Raw genomic sequence first — 21,725 nt, 5'->3', positions numbered from 1 at the left:
TGCTTTAACACAAATCCTCTTGTTCCCGTGTCTAGTCAGTACTCGACACTCCTGTCCCTATAGTTTTTCAAAGAGAAAGCCAAGTTATTCCCACAGTGACCACCTGTCTCCCACTCAAAGGACTTTCAACAAAAGCTTTTGTGTTGTGCAAATTGTTCCTTTGACAGTACTTCCCAGTTTGTGGTTCTTCTGTGCTTGTTTTCCTCTCACAGTTGAGAGCATGCAAGTTGATTGTGGCGAGAAAAGGACATCTGAAGGAAAGACAGAGGCGTAACAATGGTGTGTGGGGGGGGACTTGAAAGTCATCCAAAGTTTAGTCAGCAGGGGCCTCCTGAGCGAGGAAAGCTTATAGAGTGGCAGCCTGAGCAGAAGCTGCTGTATTGAACGCAGACTGGAATGACTTTGAAATACTGAAGAGAAAAACAACAAAACTTTTTTTTATTGTAACACTGTGTGGAATTCAAAAGTTTCCTATTAACACAGGTAACAAACCTCTTCCCCAATAGTATCTACTGGGCTGAACTCATCTAGCTTTTAGGGTTTCCACTCAGTGATAATACCTGTTACCAGTAGGGATGGGTACCGGTATCGGTTCTGACATAAACGGTAGTAACCAGACCGGAAAGCAGCGCACATTTCGGTGCTTCATTTCAGTGCTTTTTTTTTCCTGAGATGTGATACACTTTAGATTCTAGCCAATCATTTTACATTTCCGAGGATAGTAGGCAGGCCCAGGTGTGCAAAGGAGGTAACACCTCAAATCCGATGAAACACATGGCGACGCATAGCGTTTTTTTAAAAGCCGAGAAATGCACCGTATTTGATAGACTGCTGTGAGACCTCACACTGAGCACATCTACTGCAGGTGTGGTGCCTGTTATCGGGCCCGGAGTTAGCAACATCCCCCCAAAACCCGAAGAGAAGAGTCCTGGCCCCTAGCCCTGCCAGTGTAGCAGAAATGATGACGGATGACGATGGCAGCAGCAGCCGTTCTTCTCTGCGTGAGTAGCTTAATGTTGTTTGTGTGTAATTTACGTTGAGTAGGCTAACCACGTTATTACATTAAAGCATATAAGGTGAACTAGCAAACACCGTCGTAGTTACATGCGGCTGTCTTCTTGTTTGATGGCAGATACTCCCTTCACCCTGGCCAAAAAGGCTGAAATGACCAAAGAAAAACTGGGAAACAGCTAAACATGAGAGGTTTTTGGACAAAGTTGGGTTTTTTTCCATTGTTTAAGCACTGCTTCCAGCCAAGAGTGATACCATATATGCCCTATAGCTGCAGAAAAGGCTAACATTGTTATCTTTTCACAAAAAAACAACTGAACATGAGAGGTTTTTGGACAAATTTTGTGTTCTCCATTCTTTAAGCACCGGTTTGAGCACCGTTTAAGCACCGGCACCGTTTCAAACGTACCGGTTTGGTACTGTCCATCCATCCATTTTTCATCCGCTTTGTCCGGGGCCGGGTCGCGGGGGCAGCAGCCTAAGCTGCTTCACACTCGGCTGCGAACCACTCCAGTGCGAGCTGGAGGCCCTCACCCGATGAAGCCAACAGAACCACATCATCTGCAAAAATCAGAGATGAGATTCTGAGGCCACCAAAGCGAAAGGCCTCCGCCACTTGGCTGCGCCTAGAAATCCTGTCCATAAAAATTATGAACAGAACCGGGGACAAAGGGCAGCCCTGGCGGAGCCCATCACCCACCGGGAACGAGTCCGACTTATTGCCGGCAATGCGAACCAAGCTCTTGCAACGGTTGTATAGGGATCGAATGGCCCGTAGCAATGGGCCAGACACCCCATATTCCCGCAACACCTCCCACAGGACACCCCGAGGGACACGGTCGAATGCCTTCTCCAAGTCCACAAAACACATGTAGACTGGTTGGGCAAACTCCCATGCACCCTCAAGTATCCTGGAGAGGATAAAGAGCTGGTCCAGTGTTCCGCGACCAGGACGAAAACCGCATTGTTCCTCCTGTATCCGAGGTTCGACTAACGGACGAACTCTCCTTTCCAGCACCCTGGCATAGACTTTCCCAGGGAGGCTGAGGAGGGTGATCCCCCTGTAGTTGGAACACACCCTCCGGTCCCCTTTCTTGAAGATGGGGACCACCACCCCGGTCTGCCAGTCCACAGGTACTGCCCCTGATCTCCACGCAACATTGCAGAGGCGTGTCAACCAGGACAGCCCTACAACGTCCAGAGCCTTCAGGAACTCGGGGCGGACCTCATCAACACCAGGGGCTCTGCCACCAAGGAGTTGTTTAACTGCCTCAGTGACCTCGCCCCCGGAAATTGGCGGGTCATCATCCCCAGACTCTGCTTCCTCCTCGGAAGACGTGTCAGTGGGATTAAGGAGGTCCTCGAAGTATTCCTTCCACCGCCTGACAATTTTCTCAGTCGACGTCAGCAGCGCTCCGCCAGCACTATACACAGTGCAGGTAGAGCACCGCTTTCCCCTCCTGAGACGCCTGACGGTTTCCCAGAATCTCTTCGAGGCAGCCCGAAAGTCTTTTTCCATGGCCTCTCCGAACACCTCCCACACCCGAGTTTTTGCTTCAGCCACTGCCCGAGCCGCATTCCGCTTGGCCTGTCGATACCTGTCGGCTGCCTCCGGAGTCCCACAGGCTAACCAAGCCCGATAGGACTCCTTCTTCAGCCTGGTGGCTCCCTTCACCTCTGGTGTCCACCATTTGGTTCGGGGATTACCACCACGGCAGGCACCAACCACCTTGCGGCCGCAGCTCAATGCAGCAGCTTCGGCAATGGAGACGCTGAACATGGTCCATTCGGACTCAATGTCCCCAGTCTCCCTCGGAATGCTGTTGAAGCTCTGCCGGAGGTGTGCGTTGAAGATCTCGCGGACTGGGGCCTCTGCTAGACGTTCCCAGCACATCCTCACTACGCGTTTAGGTGCACCAGGTCTGTCCAGCGTCTTCCCCCGCCACCTGATCCAACTCACCACCAGGTGGTGATCAGTTGACAGCTCAGCCCCTCTCTTTACCCGAGTGTCCAGAACATATGGTCGCAGGTCTGCTGATACGATTACAAAATCGATCATCGACCTACGGCCTAGAGCATCCTGGTGCCACGTGCACTTATGGACACTCTTATGTTCGAACAGGGTGTTCGTTATGGCCAAACTGTGATTAGCACAGAAGTCCAATAACAGAGCACCGCTCGGGTTCAGATCAGGGAGGCCGTTCCTCCCAATCACGCCCCTCCAGGTCTCGCTGTCGTTACCCACTGTTCATTTTCTGTTATATGAATATTTGTTTGTCTTTTAGAAATGTTTTTTGTATTTTGTACGGTTTGGTACTGGTATCGGATAAAACCTAAACGATACCCATCTCTAGTTACCAGGTATTTTTTTAGTACCTACTCAGCCTGGGCTCCAGCTGAGCCGACAGACATCCAGTTTGTTGAGCTGATGTCAACAGACTGGATGCCACTGATTGGCCAGAGAGTGATGTCACTGGATGGGTCATGAGAGCGACTCCTTCATAAGTATTTCCACTCTTTGTTGTGATGAGTGTTGGACTCAAAAAAGTAATCTATCTCATGTGACATTTAGTATTTAGGTATCAATACAAAGCCAAGAACACAAAGCAAAGATGAAAATAGAGGTTGCAGTCTGAGTGCTCACCTCTTTGAAGTTCAGGGTTTGACTGCTGGGCTGGGGTCAGTGTTAGCATGATGTCTGTGCAGAGGCTTGAAAAGAGCCAAAGTTCTGGATACAGCATAACGCAGTTTTATCTGTTCAGGATGCAGTTTGCACTTTACCTTCGCGCTCTCATCCTTTTGTGCAATAAAAAATAAAAGTACTGTCCACATCCACACTGGAGACTGTGCCGGTATTTTCAGCTGATTGATCGTTGACCCAGTTCTTTGATGGTCCGGAGTGGCATGGACCTCTTTAAGTACGTTATAAGTACAGACACACTCACACTCGGCATTTTTTAAATTTTGTTATCCAGGTGTGTTTTTTTTCATACAGGTGCAGCAGATGGCAACACATCCTGTCCTTTTGGGTGGGGGGGGGATTTGCACTTGCAAATGGAAGTGCAAGTGCAATTCCGTGCAAGTGCAAATAGATCAATAGGCAATGGATCAATAGGCAAGCAGACTACTGAGAACTGGTTCTCTACAATCCCTACTTGTGATGGAAAACGAACAAAACCAAACAGGGTCAGGTCAAGCCGAGTTGGGGCTAGTAGCAAAGAGGCAATTAGTTTCATATTCCTCTTCCTCTCACCAACAGGTGACTTTGGTGTGTCACGACAATGTGGCCAAAAAAAGATTGTGAAGTACGTTGTATGCCACAGAGGCAGCACTTTGGTCGCTGCCATATTGGGGGGTTTTGGAGTCAAATGTTTGAATGCAGAGTTATCAAGTAAACAGGCTAGGCTAGCAAGTGGTTCATTAGTTCTAATGAACATACAAATAAAATTAGGATTTTCAGTGATCAAACCTGGAGCACAGACTTCTTAGATGGTCTTTTAGTGCAAACAACCACACAGAAAGTTATGTATTTTTTACTTAGTAATACTCGAAAAAACACGAACATCACAGATTGTTCTAGAGGTCCAATTTAGTAAATAAAATTAGCAGAGATGGGATTACAAAGACCAAAAAGAATGTTATTTAATCATGACTAGGCTGTAGACATGGTGAGCTGTAAAGTTGGGCTGTTGGATTAATTCACTGCTGAATCGGCCACTAAAGAAGCCTCAGAGGTTACCAGGTAATAACTGTTTCCAGGTTAAGCTAATCATGCTGGATTAGCTTAATAGACTTCATTCTACATTTGCATAAGCATAATATCAATATGCATAAAATGTAGTGTACCTTAGCCAGAGGTGTGGACTCGAGTCACATGACTTGGACTCGAGTCAGACTCGAGTCATTAATTTTATGACTTTAGACTTGACTTGAAAAAATGTTCTAAGACTTGTGACTTGACTTGGACTTTTACACCAATGACTTGGGACTTGAATTGGACTTGAACCGGTTTACTTGAAAAGACTTGATATTTTACCCCAAATATAAAATGGCCTGGATTGCAGCCATTCAAAGATCAAATATAACGTCCCAGAACACTCCAGCTCACAGGTTAGTCTGCTCCAAGCATTTACACGAAGGTCAGTGTTTTTTAGTAGTTAATACGTCATTTTCATAACATAATTAGTGATAGGTTACAAGCAAGTCTGGCGCTGAACAGAAATTGTCGCGCTATGCTCCTTTATTTATTGTGCATAAATAGTGAATTGTCCTGACACAATATTGCGTTTCGCTTCTGTTATTATGGTACATTGACAAAAACATATACTTTTATTCACAGGATAAAACAGGTTTTTTGTATCACTAATTGCCCAGTACGATTACAGCATACAATATTGTTGTCACTGCTACATTTCTGTGATGGGTACCAGAAATTATTTCCACTACTAATTAATTACCGTTGAGCTCAAAGGTCCTATTAATAAACGGTTAACGAATGTGTATTTATGACGACGATTTGTGAGACTGGTAAACTTATGATACTTACGATGGTCTTTACTTTCTACACGGTGCATTTCAAGGTCCTGTACCCATCCGTCGGTAAACTGTACCTGGGCTTGTTGCAGTGACCTGAAGTTACTAAACTTCATGAGTGTATGCGCTCACTCCAAGAACCGTATAATTATAAATATGCATATAAATATGCTAAGATGAGATAGCTGACTTCATCTAACTAGCAAATGTTGTCCAGGCTACGTTGGTGATACAGTTTTTTTTAATGTGTATGATATTTTTGTCATGCGATTTTAAAGCCGATCCTACAAGCGCATCCAAGAATAACATGCAGCTTATCTCAGAACTGTCGGTGAAAATTATTCTTGGAGCTAGGTTTAATTGAGCTGCATTTTAAAGAGGTGCAATTTCACAATTTGTGTATATTTTCTAAGTTCACTATTTTGTCATGTGTTGAGAAAAACACAGATTTTAAAATTACATGGTCTAATATTTACATTTAGCATATAACTGCAACATGCCTTTTTTTTTTTTTTTTTTTTAAAGACTCGAAAGGACTTGAAATTCAAAGTTTCAGACTTGTGACTTGACTCGGACTTTTACACCAGTGACTTGAGACTCGACTCTGACTTGCCTGACATTACTTGAGACTTGACTTGAGACTTGAGGATAAAGACTTGAGACTTACTTGAGACTTGCAAAACAATGACTTGGTCCCACCTCTGACCTTAGCCATACCAAATCTCTGAATGTTGCAGCAGAAATCAAGACGTTTTTCCAGTCTTCCACTAATTTTGGTAAGCCCATGTGAATTTTACCCTCACGTTCTTGTTGACAGGAGTGGCACTTGGTGTGGTCTTCTGCTGCTATAGGTCAGGCTCAGTGTAACGTAGGTTCAGGGAAGCTCTTCTGTATACCTTGGATGTAAAACATAGATATTTGATTTACTATTGACAGCTCAAAGAAGTCTGACCGCTGTCCTTTGGCCTCTCACATCAACAAGGTATTTTCATCTCCAGTCTCTTTTTTGGCCATTCTCTTTCAGCCCTAAAGATGTCTGTGTGGATAAATCCCACATCTGACCTCTCACCCATGCCACCGTCAAAGTCACCTAAATCATCTGTCTTCTTATGCTTGGTTTGAACTTCAGCAGAACATCTTCACCATGTCCACAGACCTAAACGCATTGGGATGCTGACACGGGATCAGTTGATTAGATATTTCCATTAACAAGCAGATGACCAGCTGTACTTAATAAAGTGACACGGCACTCATTTTAAAAGGTCAGTTAAAGACCAAGCAGCAAATTACTTCTTCCGCACAAAGAGGCCTTGCTGTAGGAGCAATATCAGGAATGGAGTCACTGTGTCATGTACCTGAAAGACATTTTTTCCCCTGAGGGAAGGAACTGTATTGTTTCCCACACTCTGACCCTGGGGAGAAAGGATCTTTTTATATTATTTTATGAGATGCAGATTTCACTGTGAGTCTTCAGCCTCAAGGATTTCTGGGGACTGCCCAGCAATTTAGACAATGGCACAACTCTACATATTTGTGTAGGATTTGTGGCATACTGTACTTGTATGCACCACCCCACACGACAAAACAGTAAGTTGTCTTTCCCATGTGGCAACTGGTGTGTGAATTTCTAGGCGTATTATGGGCAATCTGAAAAGCATCTCTTACCTTGATTTTCATGTTTGTTTTGCTCTGAATTGCAGCATGAGTGATGATGTAAGCCTCTTTACAGATATCCAAGAGGTGATCTCTTTTAGTTTATGCAGATTTATGGAGGGGAAAAAAAACATCAACACCGCATTACTGTTTGTTGCATTACACAGACAATTACCGTGAATGGAATGGCTGGTGGTGAGTGGAGCGCATTTATTCAAAAGGTTGTTGAGCACAAAATCCAAACGTTTTTGGGGTATTTTCCCCCCAAACAAGGTGCTAAAAGCAATTTTACAGTGTTTTAAAAGCACTCTAAGTTTGCTTGTGGCTTTTATGATCTCTTTTCCATCCAGGTACCCTTTGTGAAGCGTGACAAACCTCCTTTTTGTCCAGATAATAAGTTACTCCTATAAAAAATTCAGATTGTTTCTGCTGCTGATAACCCCTGGTAGCATTTGGCCTTTAAAATCCAAAGCACTTTCAATTACCCTGCTGCATGTCCCATTTGTCCACTCCCTTATCGTCTCCCTCTTCTGTTTCAGCCAGCCAGAGGTTGCCCTGTAGAGCCACATTTGAATGCGCACCTGGTATCTCAGCCACTGAACAATGCCATTTTACATTACATTCTATTCCCTTTTCTCCTTGCCATGCACCACAACAGCATTTTGTTTACAGGACCACCACTGCTTTCTGGACGGATGGGAAAATGTCATGGAATGCTAATGGTCTGCTAATTCTCCTCTGACAGGCCTCCCCATGTCAGTCAAACAATATCTATTCAGCTGTGCCAGCGCTGTCAAAGTCATTCAGGCAAACGTGCGGGTGAGCACATCTGTGACCGGCGCGGTGTTGACACATTATCAATAAGAAGCACACCTTGTTTACAGTAGTCGCCATCAACATATGGCGTGCCTGTGCTTATTCGTGGTCAGCCGAGATGATTAAAGTTGCACGTTTGCGGGAATAAGAACAGGATAATGATTACAGGCCTAAGAGAGCCACACTGTTGTGATTTGATTAGATTTCATTTAATATTACCGAGACACTCTCGGTGCATCTTTTCCCGAGATAATAAGCAAAAGTTATTGATCTTAAAATTCACACACAAACAAAATCATTTGAAAACACTATAACCACCCAACAGCACGACAGAAGCAGAGCAAACACTCCATGAGGCATCGCTTTGTTGTTTTCGCTCTCACCTGCATCTCAAAAACAAAGATATCATAGTCATTAGTAATTATGCGATTAGCAATTCTTCCATAATGAGCAGCGATTTGCCTCTCCGCACACATATGAGCACCCCTCACTCAACTCGTGGCTTTGAGACATCTCCTTGTCCTCTCATGGATGTTGCATGAATTAATCCCTCTCATGTGCTGCCATCTGAGCCGTGCTGATGCAAAACTTCAGGTTGAATAATTTATCTGTCTGCCCTTTGGAAGCCGGCGTTCGCACCGGGTGCCACCGCACATAACTAGGAGTTCCCATCACAGACCTGAGCCCGCTGGCATTCACTCAGACATCTGTGTGGTGTGATAAGAGCGCACATCACGGGAGGAAGACATCAGATCTTTTTTTGAATTGTGGCCACTAGATAGAAAGACAAAAGACAACCAAACACTGCCTAAGCAGAACAGCAGTCACCTTTTCCACATGCCGCCGCTGCCGCTGCTCTTTTGCTTCGGCTTTATATGGCTTACCTCTGCCTTTCTGCAGTCCTGGCTCCTGCTTTGCACCACTTCATTGTTTCAGCCTCATCCTTCCAAGCGATTAACCAGTAGATGAGAAGATTCCGAACCTCTGGTTAATCTTAGCTCACTTTGTTCCTAATTCAATTATGATGGGAGTGAGTGTCACCCTATAACAGAGCTGATATATTTGTTGCATTACATTACTGTCTCATATATGGATTACCTCACCGGGTGGTTTTGCGTGCGATTTCCTCGTGGGTACGGCATGACCTGCTTCCACAGAGCTGGAAGTTTCTCAGAGTTGCTGAGCACTTTTCTTTAGCTAATATTTAACAAACAAAAAAAGTTAACTCATTCTCATTTCTGTGTTGTTGATTCTAGTGCGTCCATTTAAATGAGACATCTGATTCTGCTTCTAAGAGTAAATATTCCCTTCAGCACTTGTTAGCAGCTCACTTGCTTTGTCATTTCCTTGGCTATCAGTGTATAGTTTCCTAGCTAAGGCAAAGTAAAGCATAAGAACAAAGACAATACCACTCTTCAATTCCCACATCACGTCCATCATGTTCACAGTATTTATTTATTTATTTATTTTTTACCCTAGATCATTTTTCAAAGAGCTAATTGACAAAAAGTGATTTAATAAGCTTTGTTTACTGGTAGGCTATGGGTATAATGCTTATGAGCTAGCCAGATAATGATTACTGCTCCTGTGCATATCAAGTAGGTGATTCATTTGCTCAATATGAATTGTGTGTTTATCCAAGCAGCGTGTCGGTTGTGAGGAAACAGGCTTTTCATTCCTGTTAAAGTTGCTGATCCAGATCAGAAGAGCGTAAATCTTCTCCCGTATGTCTTCGTGCCAAAGAGAAATTAAGAAAAACTTTAAGCCGCTGCGCTAAAGTCGGTGAGTTTGCATTAGGTTGCAGACAAGGTTGTTCATCATCAAAGTGAGTGAGCTCCACCCAGGTCCTTATCCGCCCACCGGATGAGCTGCTCCCTCGCTTGTTCCCTGATGGAGTGCGGAATGTGGAGGGCAGTCATCAGATCTGTTCTGCATCACCCTACAGGACAGAAGGGGCGTGGCGACACCGGCGACCTTTGGATCATCTATCAACGCTGACGTCTTTCTCATAATAAAAAAAACAATGTTGCATTAGCACAAATGACCTTTTCTCATCACCATGTCCTGATTGCACAATGCCACGAGGATCCACCCCCACTGCTCTCTTATCTCGCTGCTCTCACGAGCAGTCACGCCATTAAATATGAGCCCGATAATTATAATTTAGAACAAATTCAAATGCCCTGTGTGGTGAACCGCATCAAGTGGTTGCAAATTAGATTTTTTCTTTTTTTAAACATAAAAAAATTGAGATATTTGTCTTCTTTAATTGTAGTCTTTAATTGAAAGAGGCAAAACCAAAGTCGTGGAGATACTGAGCAGAGACTCACTTTGCAGTCACATGCCTGTTAAATAAATGTAGGTCATAAAACACGAAACAGAGCCTGGAAACAGTCGTCAGTTTACACTTCTTGAGTCGGCATGAAAAAAAGCAATGCTATCTCACAAATAGCCTTGATAAAAGATTACGTTTCATGTGTGTTATATCAGTGCAAGTTAGTGATAATGTTGCATCACGACTGTGCAGAACAGCTAAAGGTAATAATTCTCTTCTCTCTTCACTTTAACAATTCAAACATTTAAAAAAAGCTTTTCACAGGTATGTGTGGAGTCCTGTGAAAACTAAGTACACTATTACAGTAACTCCAGAAATTAAGAAGGCAGGTAGCAGCCAGGTGCTGATAATCAAATGCACTTGATGAACTGATCATCAGCAAATCTGAGGGTGAAAATGTTTCCACAGTGATGCGAGAGACTGACAAAGTCGTACAGCAAATGATTACTTCAAGTTATTGCTGCTTTTACAAGGCAAATCATGGGGTGTGCAGTTTCATATGACTGTGCTTAATCTCTAGATTAGAACAGCTTTAAGTTTTATCATCAAAAGAAAAACATCTGATGACCATCAGTAGCGGCAGTGCTGCAGGTTGATTTTAATTTCAAGGATGACTGAAATATTTTTTGAAATGTTTTTTTCCAAAGTGGGTCTAAAAGACAAATGCTGAAACTCCAACCCATAAATTCCAGTATGTGTTTCATCTGCACTCACCACTTGTAGTTTTGATGTCGCTCAAGTGTCCTTTGAAGGACACAACACAGTCACAGAGCACCTCTCGGCATGAAGATGACAAGTTAGACCAAGCAATTATCTCCTTCTGTTTTTGCTTCTACCAAAACAGGCAGACAGGGAGGAAGATAGACGAGAAAAATCCCCCATCTATCACAGACAAGATACCTTTCCACTGCTCACATTTTTTTTATTTATTTACTTTTTCTGTCGTGTAGCTGAGCCCCGTCTGTGTTTCAGTTGGCTGGAAATCATTTGAAAAATGGATTGTTTCCAAGTCTTTGACAAGCTCTGCAGATTTCAAGTTCCGCTTAAATTTACCCCACACCTTAGAAAACTACTTTTTACCTCACCTAAAGCTGACAACACTGCAAATTCAATCGGTCTCATTCTGTTTGTTTCCGTCATGGTTTCCTGTGGAACTGTGCTGGAGCTCTAACTCTGTGGGAAGTGGCTTAGCTGAAAAGATGCATTTATCATGGCGGTCAAATAGGTTTTAAAATCTTACAATGTAGAGATGTTTGGCCAGGAAGTCACAAATTAGCACACTGCAGCTGCAGCGCCTTTACTTTTGTCATGTCTTACAGAGAACAAAGCAGCCATCCTGTGCCAGCTTTTCTCCCAAAGGACTGAACCTTCTGCTGGGTGAAGCGAAAACAACTTGGAGTAGAGTATCCCAGAATTCAGTGCTGTAGTCAAACCTCTGCCTGACATTTCTTTGGTACACAGACACTGACAATATGTTGATCCAGAGTTGTCATAAAGTATCAGTGCTCATGATTTTCTTTTTCTTTTTGACAAGCAAGTATGAATGTAACGCTGACAATGCCTGTCTGTCTGTTGGTGAGTCAGTGCACTGTTTTGAATAGATTATGTTGAACTTTTGTGAATGTATGCTGCACAAAAGATGAATAAATAAAGTGACTTTGAACCTCCTAATTTTTTTGTTTTTTATTGAAATGCCATGAACGATACTGCTCAGCAGATAGAACCTTCCCACGGTGCTTCTGCTGAATATACAATGGCTATAAAACCTGATGCAGTCATTCACAGCTCATAGACCAGGGGTGGCCAACTCCATGCCTCAAGAGCCGGTGTCCTGCCGGTTTCAGATGTGTCCTCGATCCATCCCAGCTGATTTGAATGGCTAAATTACCTCCTCAACATTTCTTGAAGTTCTCCAGAGGCCTGGTAATGAAGTAATCATTTGATTCAAGTGTGTTGACCCAGGGTGATATCCAAAACCTGCAGGACACCAGCTGTTGAGGCCTGGAGTTGACCACCCCTGTCACAGACCGGATCATAGACTGATGCTAGTCTAGCATCACCATAAGAGTCATATTTGTAGTATTAAACATCCCAAGAGCTGCCAATTTTTTTTACATAATAATCAGTATAAACTGTGATACCTTTGGTCATCCTGATGCACAGATTTGGTCAATTCATACTATTCACAGTTCAGAATTTTTTTAATCAGTGCTCGTAATGCATTTTTAAAGTGTTACAGTCATGTGAAAAAGTAAGCACATTCTGTGATTCAGTGGCTTGTGGAACCACTTTTAGCAACAATAACTTGAAGAAATTGTTTCCTGTATCACTTGGTTAGTTATACAGCAAACTCTTCAGTTGCTTCAGTTCAATAAGGTTTCAGGCCATTTATTTACGCAGAGCAGCAGGATTCAAATTGAGCTGAGGTCTGGAACACTTTTTCTTTTCCAGCCATTCTGTTGTAGATTTGCTGCTGTGCTTGGGATCATTGTCCTGTTGCATGACCCAGATTTAGTCGAGCTTTAACTGCCATACAGGTGTCTTCACGTGCGATTCTATAAAGAGGACTTCACGGCTGACTCAGTGACTGCAAGGTGCCCAGGTCTTTCAGCTCACCCCATTCGCCACTGTACTTGACAGTTTGTGTTTGTGCTGTGTTTGCTGCTCATCAAACATTGTGAAGTGCAAATTTACACTTTGGTCTTGTCTGTCCAAAAGATATTGTTCTGGAAATTTTGTGGTTTGTTCATATCAAACTTTGCAAACCTAAGCTGTGCTGTAATGTTCTTCTTAAAAATAAAAAGCTTTCTCCTGTGAAGTTTTCCAAACAGGACATACTTGTTCAGTCTTTTTCGAATTGTACTATCATGAACTTAAATATTTAATGTGCTAACTGAGATGTAGCTGCTGGGTTTGCTGTAATTTCTCTGAGTATTGCACAGTCTGACCTTTGGGTGAATTTGCTTGGATGTCCACTCCTGGGAGGACTGTGGCATTTTGTTAACACACACCTGAACGCCCCAAACCTGAAAACTGTTAAAACAGCTGCTTTTATTTGCTGATGATCAGTTAATTGAGAACTATTTGCCCTCTTAATTCCTACAGTCTTTTTACATGACTTCTAGAAGTATTTGAATGTAATATCAAATATACAGCTTTTTAACCACTAAGAGCAACACAGAGAAGAACACAAATACCTCATGTGAGAAAAGTAAAACTGATGTGTTTGACTTATCATCTATGTGTTTTCATTCTGGTTTCAGGCCATTTAAGTGAAATTCTAGCGACTCCAAACCAGAGGGAACAGAGAGACAGCCACAGAGAGAGGCAGCTAAAAATAGTATTTCACAGAAATAAGTTTTAGTACAGAAAAAAAAAGATATTTAAAAAATAGATAGAGTATAGAAAGAAAAATCAATCAGTGACAGTAAAAAGTACCAAGAGAGGACTTTCAAGAGAAATTCAGCAAACTGTGAAACTGCAACAGGCCAGCAGCTCACCTCCCCTCTCTTTTTGACATTTATAGTCAGCATTTGACTTCAATTACTTCAGGATCCTAGAAAGACGTTGATGGTATCACCGTGATCTCCACACTCCAACTCCTGCAGCTCAGTCAGTCCTCTTGGCTTCTTTCTCCCTCACCTTTAACATGCCGACTTGCCTCTTCAGCGTGACACATCTTACTCCAACTTCTATTTTGCCTTCCTTGAAGTTTGTTTTGTTATAAATTGTGAGATAAGGACTCAGCTGAGTCACCGACTGGTCTCTAATCCTGCATGCCTGGGGCTTTAGCAGTTGATTTCACAGTTTATCTGGGAATACTCATTTTCCTTGAACGACTGGTGGTCTCCAGGTGGTCGCCAACCTAGGCCTGTGTAACTGGGGTCTAAGGCTGACCACTGGGAAGTGAACAGCAAATGCAGAATATATACAAAGAGGCTGTGAGGAGCGAACAAGGGAAGACAACAGATACACTGACAATGAAGACATGAAAGATAATACTATTAATAATAATAATAATAATAATAATAATAATAATAATAAAAAGGAGAAGATGTGAATAAGATTGTGGCGTGGCATGGCATTAACACCTAAAAGCTCCAGGCCAGCAACCTACCAAAATCTCTGCTTTTATAGCAGTGCTCACACTCAGTTAATAGATGCGCTGTTATTTGCAGTTGTGGTGAATTATCAAGTCACCAAAGGGCAAAGTTTCAAATCATGAAGTCAGTCTATATGTGAGCAATCTTAGCAAACGCTCAGGCTTCAGGCTGCTGTAGAAACTCAATATTAGAGAGCTTTTTCTGCTCTTGGCCCTGTATGATGTTGATAAGAGTCATCATCTCAGACACACAGCTTTGGCTTCGAGGACAGAAGACCCACCCGCTGTCAAACCTGCTGTTTGCAAAGGGCGGCCAATCACAAGAAAGTTGATTTAAAGAGATGGCAGAAGGGAGCTAATGCAACTTGTTTTAGACAGATGGTCAGAGGGCTGCAGCAAGGCTAAGATGAAAAGGGATTATTTTTAATTTTGTGAATCATGAAATGCTATTTTAGTAGAATCTAATGATTTTTTTTTTTTTTTTAAGTTGGTGCATGCATTCATAGGAGGGTGAAGGAATTCTGCTACACGCGGTGAAACAACACCAGGCTTCACAGAACACACTGCAGACTTATAGCATTTCTACAAACATTTCTACCTTTTTCTTGTATGCATTACTTCTACAACTTATTTATTAGTCCCCTTTAACTTTATGTTTGCTTTAAACTTAGCTGTTATTTATTTTCCTAATATTGACAGTCTGTGGAAGGCAGTCAAGTGTGAAATTTTAATTGTGTGCTGAGGGCCATCTCCAGGTCCCCGGGGTAAGAGGTGTAGATGTAGATCTGGTTCAGTGAGGTTTTCGGTGCCTGGAGTGCGTATTGATCAGGATAGAACTGTAAATAGTGGGGCGTGTGGACACATTCGGCAACCCTTTACTTTGCTGCCTTCAGCACACACTGCCTGACTTCTCAAAAGATAAAGTCTTCCTCTTTTCCTCCTCCCTTTGAGAGTGCTTAGATGGATTTTGATTATTGAAAGGCATGGTTCACCACGAGAAAAAACTAGGGATCATTTAAAATCAAGGATGGAAGAAGGGGGAAATGGTATATTTTTTTGTTTTTAAAGTGAGTGGGAGGAAGGGTGCACACCATGGCAGGCTCTCTCACTTAAAAAAAACACATTTCTCCTCTAAAGGAATTAATCCTTGTATTGTACTGAAAATTCCTCCTGAATGAGCTGCGCTAAAACCAGATTCAGGCCAAGCAGTCTGATGTGCTTGAGAATTTACAAAGACACAGAAAAGCTCTTGAAATGCCAATTTTACCTTCAAAACATGGGGGGGGGGGGGGGGGGGGGGGGGGCTGGGCAATCAGACTAGAGTAATGAAACACCCCAACAGTCTAACAAAGGGTAACAATGATACTCTGGCTGCACTACGCACTCTCCTCTGAGCTCTAGTGCAAACACAGAGAGCTATTTTTGGTTGCTCCGTGAGTGCAGGTGTCCAATTATATTTCACACTATTGTGAAGGTGCACTGAGAGGCTGCTGGAGGGGGAGTGACTGGCAGTGGTTCACTTTACTGCCCCTCTGTGGCAGACAAATAAGGAAAAGGGGAATTTAAGAAGGAAAAGCAAGAGTGAAACTCAACTTCCTCTCTTCTTTACTCTTTCAATTTTCCTGCCACTCTTTCTCTTTCTCTCTGTCTCTATCAAAACATAATTCACTCTCTTTCTCTCTCATCATACACAAATGCCCACGCACCCACAGCTGGGATCAAATCAACATCTTTGACATTAACCAGCAAGCGCCTCGCCGTTGGCCGTCACCTTTAACCCCGACCAAAGCACGTTCCGTTTGGCTTGTGAACACCTGTGTTTTTCTTCACTGATCAAAAGGCCATTGCTGAGACAATTTGCCATCTCCGGGACAACAGGGGGAAGTGTTTGCGAGTGGGTTATGAGGAGATGGGGAGCCTAGGTCAGAGCCAGGTCAGCTCTGAAGCGTGAGGTGAATTTTTGAGCTCACTGAGGCCATTTGTTTACAGCTTGTGCACATTTTCCAGTCCAAATGGTTTCACATCCTTTGGGATTTATTGCAGCAGCGCTTGTTTAGTTGTCCTTTTTTTTTTCGCGGTCTTGCTGAGAAGGGAGATGCTGGTGGTGGGTGGAGAGAGGATTTCAGAGGTTTTGTTCCTGCAGGTTCTTAAACGTGCCGCACATTCTACAGGAAGAGATTTCTTAAAATCAATAAGCACATCTGCCAGTGTATGGCTCCTCTTGTTCCAGAGGTATTTTCTTGTTTGTTTCTCTGCAGAACACATTAGCACACAGAGGAAAATTGAGCCATGCTTTTGTGTTGTTTACTCTCACAGCTGAATTCTGGGATATCCTGAGGAGCCCAATATAATTCTGTGTAGGGGTGGTGGTGTTGGGGGAGTAGCCCTTCAGAAAAATTGGTGCATGTGGATAAATGCTGGGAGTGTATCACCAAAATAAATGCTTCTCCAGCACAGTGACAGCCCCAATCCCAACAGTGCTTCTGAGCCTCCAGCAAAGGTGACAAGAGTGGCAATCAAACGCACCCCATCACCTACACAGGATTCAAACTGAATTGTCCTTTTCTGGACACCTAGTGGGAAGCTTTTATCCACTGTGTAAAAACAAACAGGATGTGACAGAAACAAGAAATTCTATCACATATTCAAAGAAAAGCTCCCGAATTCCTAAAATTAATATGGCAAATTTAAGTGGCAGGTAAATGGTTGCACCCCTGGTAGAGGCACAGAGAGGGCATAGAGATAAATATTATATGCACTCAATACATTTGTAGACTTCACCACCTGTTTACCACATTACAAGTTGGGTATAGATCTCCTAGCTAATGTTTTTATGCTGAGAGTGAGAAAGAAATCGATAGAAATCGACAAACATAAAGCACACAGACAAAACAGAGAGAAAGATAGTCGTTCAAATAGTGCAGGTGTGCTCATCAGAGGTCTGTACTTATATTTTTTCAACTGGACAAGGTGAATGCATTAAAAAAAGTATTTCGAACTTCAATATTTGATATGAGCATCTTTATTCTTCAACACAGCCTGAACTCTTTGAGCAGTCATGAGGAATAGTTCTCCAGGCTTCTTGAAGGACATTTAAACCTATTTTTTGGATATTTCATTGTCTGTCAAAGTGATCCCAAACTGCTTCAGTAACGCAGAAGCCCGGGCTTTGGCGAGGCCAATCCATGACTGTTCCCCTGTGAGGGATTTTTTCTATCCAAGCATGCTTTTGCTGCATTAGCAGTGTGTTTGTGATCATTGTCGTGCTGACAAATGAAGCCACTGCCAATCAGGTGTTTTCCAGACAGTATGCATGGTACATTAAAATGCAATGGTACTTTTCTGTGTTCATAATTCCATCAATTTTGACAAGATCTCCATCACCCTCAGCTGAAATGCAGCTAGTTGCTCTTTGAGAATCACCTTGTTGGTGCAAAAAATTACTATTTAATGTCTGTCAAACTGTGTTATCTTTGGCATTTTTTGTGAGCTCAACAATAAACAGATAAATAGGATGTTTTTGTGACAAAGTAGCAAAGTGCTGTAAATTGAATACAAATTTAATTTGTATTCACGTTTTCTTTCCAAAGTTCTCTCTTACATGTAGACACAATGCTGGTTCATTCCTTGAGTTAGGTGCCTCTTGATGGTTATAAGTATAAAGACGCAAAAAGTATTCCTATGAAAATGATCAGGTACAAGGACTGGAATGAAACTGAGTGAAAGAACAGCCAATGAACAAAGAAATAACTTTGAAAGACTTTCAGAAAGCGTTTTGTGTTTGGGGTTTTTTTTTTTTGTTTGTTTCATGCGTGAATTGGAGATTTCAATACATGTCAGTGGGTGTTTCTTTCATCCACTGACGCGTTGAATTCAGTCATTCATTCATGCAGATCATGCTAAGCAGAAAGTTTGCTTTGTAGTCGCTTTCTTAATTTTTCTGTGTTTGATTTTGTCTTCACCTTTTACATATTCTACACAAAAAATTACGAGAAACAGGCTAACACATCTTTTTTGTTAAACGATCAAGGATTTATATTAAGCATTTATTGATTTTTTCTGTTTTAGTGTCTAAGAAACACTTTAATACAAACAGTCTCCAAATCCACATGTACAATTCTTTCGCTTCAACATTCACTTCCACAAACAGGCAAGATCTTGAAACAGACACATTAAAAAGAAAAATACACAGAGACCGCAATGTCCATTAGCATGTCCTCAGGCCAAACTCACACAATCATGCAAAGGTGCAAATTTAGATAATGATTACTGTCACTTCTCATTAGCCCTGAAATTACATGTAAATTGCCGCTGAGAGTCTGGAACCTTTTTAAAATTCAGTTTCCATCAAGCTACACTCCTTGGTGGTAAAGACACAGGTCAGAGTGAAATTGCTATTACCTGAACATGTAGTCATACCAAAACAACCTATACAGTGGCCCCTCGCTATAATGCGGTTCACTTTTCGGGGCCTCGCTGTTTTGCAGATTTGTTTTTGTGTGTGCAAGTTTGCATTGTGTTCTGCTTCCTGATTGGCTCTAGACCATTGTCAGTCAATCTCGTGCCGCATCTCCTGTACAGTACAGAATGCGTTCAGCTTGTCAAATTTGCATAAATCTTTGATCGTTAGCAGTGTGACTCTGAAATGCTGTCCTGTATGTTTGTAAGTTTTCTCACCAACAAACACAACAATGTTGACAAAACGCTTTGCACTGTCAGAGGCATCTGCGGGTGCCTTTGGTTTCATTCTGTAATACTGATTTTTTTTTTGTCTGCAAAGGTTTGAACTTTGAGAGCGTTTAAACAAGAGGGAAAAGTGTGAAAATGTTCATGCTTGTCTGAGAGAAGTGTATAAAGTGTGTAGTGACGGGTTTTACAGCCTTAAAACATCTATAATAATTATAAAAAGTTAGCTACTTTGTGGATTTCACCTATCACAGGTTATTTTTGGAACGTAACTCCCGCGATAAACAAGGGACCACCATACATGCATGTATGTGTCACAGTTCCTTCATCAAGATAATCAGTAGTTACTGTAGTCGCCAGTTAATGCCAACGTGATTATCAATACCTGAAGAGATCACATCAACAGCTGATTTTTATAACTGCCAGTAACAGAAATAGATGGCTGCCATGGTTATATTTATTTATTTATTTATTTATTTATTTATTTATCAGTAGTAGTAGTATTAGTATTAATGGTTAATTTACTGTATATTGATGTGGTACTTGGATCTCTACTTTATTCTAATGGCAGTGTTTGAAGGAATTTTTTAATTTTTTTATTATATACTGTATTACATAGTTGAGTGTCGTTTTTTTCATTCAGCATCATGTTATTTTGTTAAAACCTTACAGTATTTACTATAATTACTTTCAATGTCACTTGAGATTCTTTTCATGAAGCACTTTAAAAAAAAAAAAAATTATGTGTTCTATGCTTCTGCACTTCTATTGTTTTTTTGTTGTTCTTGTATTTTGCTGATTTGTTTGTTTTGCCAGTTTTGGACCTCCATAGACCCTCCATATTCATTTATTTAAAAAACTATCTTGATTAAAACGAGTCACAGAGTCATTTGAAGGACATTTTGCTAATAATATTTATACTTAATGGAGAATTTGAAAGGAGATGATGAGAATAGCTCAATATTTTCACATGGTGATTACAGTCAATATCAGAAAGCATGTTTGAATGCTTGCCTCTGTTTCAGGGTTTTGGCAACAAGAGTTGCATTTCAACATAAAATTCTTCCAAGCTCAGCTTCAAAAGAAGACTTTGTTGGAGATTTTTAGTTAGATTACACCTTTTAAAGCAGAGTGCTGTAAAACTTTTGTGTGACAGCATTGCTTTCATTAACCTTCCAGCCGTTGATATAACTGGAAGTTTCTAAAATAGGACGTTTAAAGTGTTTCTTTCACCCACTGACAGTGTATCTTTGCTCTTATTTCTTCGCTGCCACTCAGTGTCTCGATGCAGTGCTCTGAGGCTGTCAGTGCAATTGGTTCAACTCTCCTCTAAACTTATTTGCCTTAGGGCCACCTTTCCCTGTCCTTTCACTCTATTTTCCTCTTTCATTAACCTAATCGCTCACAGTCTGATTTCCCTCTGCCTTTCCCCTTCGTTAGTCCTCTGGCCCATCCCAAAAGGGAGCATCGTGAAGGTGAGTCAGCCGATTAGCGTCCAGCTGATGTACTGTCCTCTTCCAAATGTGACCTCCATTGTGTCCAAGGGGACTAGCCCACTGTGCAGCAGGGCAGCCAGTCAAAAAAAGGGCTGGATGATGCTTTTGAAAGAGGTGGATGTATAATTTCTTGTTGGCCAGATTGTAATAATACGGCTTGTGTTTTTAGAGCCCTTCAACAATCAGAGTGCTCTTTATTATGAAGAAGAAATCAGGTCTGGGGTCCTTACACTGTAGGGAGTGGTTTGTGGAAAACTGGATTTTTAATCCATCCATACATCCATCTTCTTCCGCTTTATCCGCGGCCGGGTCGCGGGGGCAGCAGCCTAAGCAGAGAAGCCCAGACCTTCCTATCCCCAGCCACCTCCTCTAGCTTATCCAGGGGAACACCAAGATGTTCCCAGGCCAGCCGAGAGATATAATCTCTCCAGCGTGTCCTGGGTCTGCCCCGGGGCCTCCTCCAGGTGGGACATACACCTCAACCAGGAGGCCCCAGGAGGCATCTTTATCAGATGCCCGAACCACCTCAGCTGTCTCCTTTCGATGTGGAGGAGCAGCGGCTCTACTCTGAGCCCCTCCTTCGGAGGAAGCTCATTTCCGCCGCTTGTATCCGCGATCTCGTTCTTTCGGTCACTACCCACAGCTCATGGCCATGGGTGAGGATAGGGGCGTAGATCGACCAGTAAATTGAGAGCTTTGCTTTTACACTCAGCTCTCCCTTCACCTTGACGGACGTCCGCATCACTGCAGCCGCAGCACCAATCCGTCTGTCGATCTCCAGCTCCGTTCTCCCATCACTCTCGAACAAGACCCCGAGATATTTGAACCCCAGTAAAAGCGTAATTTTTAATGATTATGCTTTTACTGGTCAAATGAACTGGTCCAGTTTTTAACTGACTTTGATAGTGGCATGGTTGAAGGGTCAGACAGGCTTGTCTGAGTATTAGCGATTTTCCATCCCAACCATATCTTGGGTTTATAGAGAATGGTCCAAAAAGATAAAATATCCAGTGAGCAGCAGTTCACCGGGTTAAAATGCCTTGTTGATATGAGCAGTCAGAGGAGAATGTCCAGACTGCTTCAGTCTGATAGG

This window comes from Mchenga conophoros, linkage group LG15 (genome assembly GCF_057382185.1).
Source record: "Mchenga conophoros isolate Kocher_MC1m ecotype Shallow Benthic linkage group LG15, M_conophoros_male_GT1.1, whole genome shotgun sequence".
Lineage (NCBI taxonomy): Eukaryota > Metazoa > Chordata > Actinopteri > Cichliformes > Cichlidae > Mchenga > Mchenga conophoros.
Note: the sequence above shows the minus strand (reverse complement) of the source record.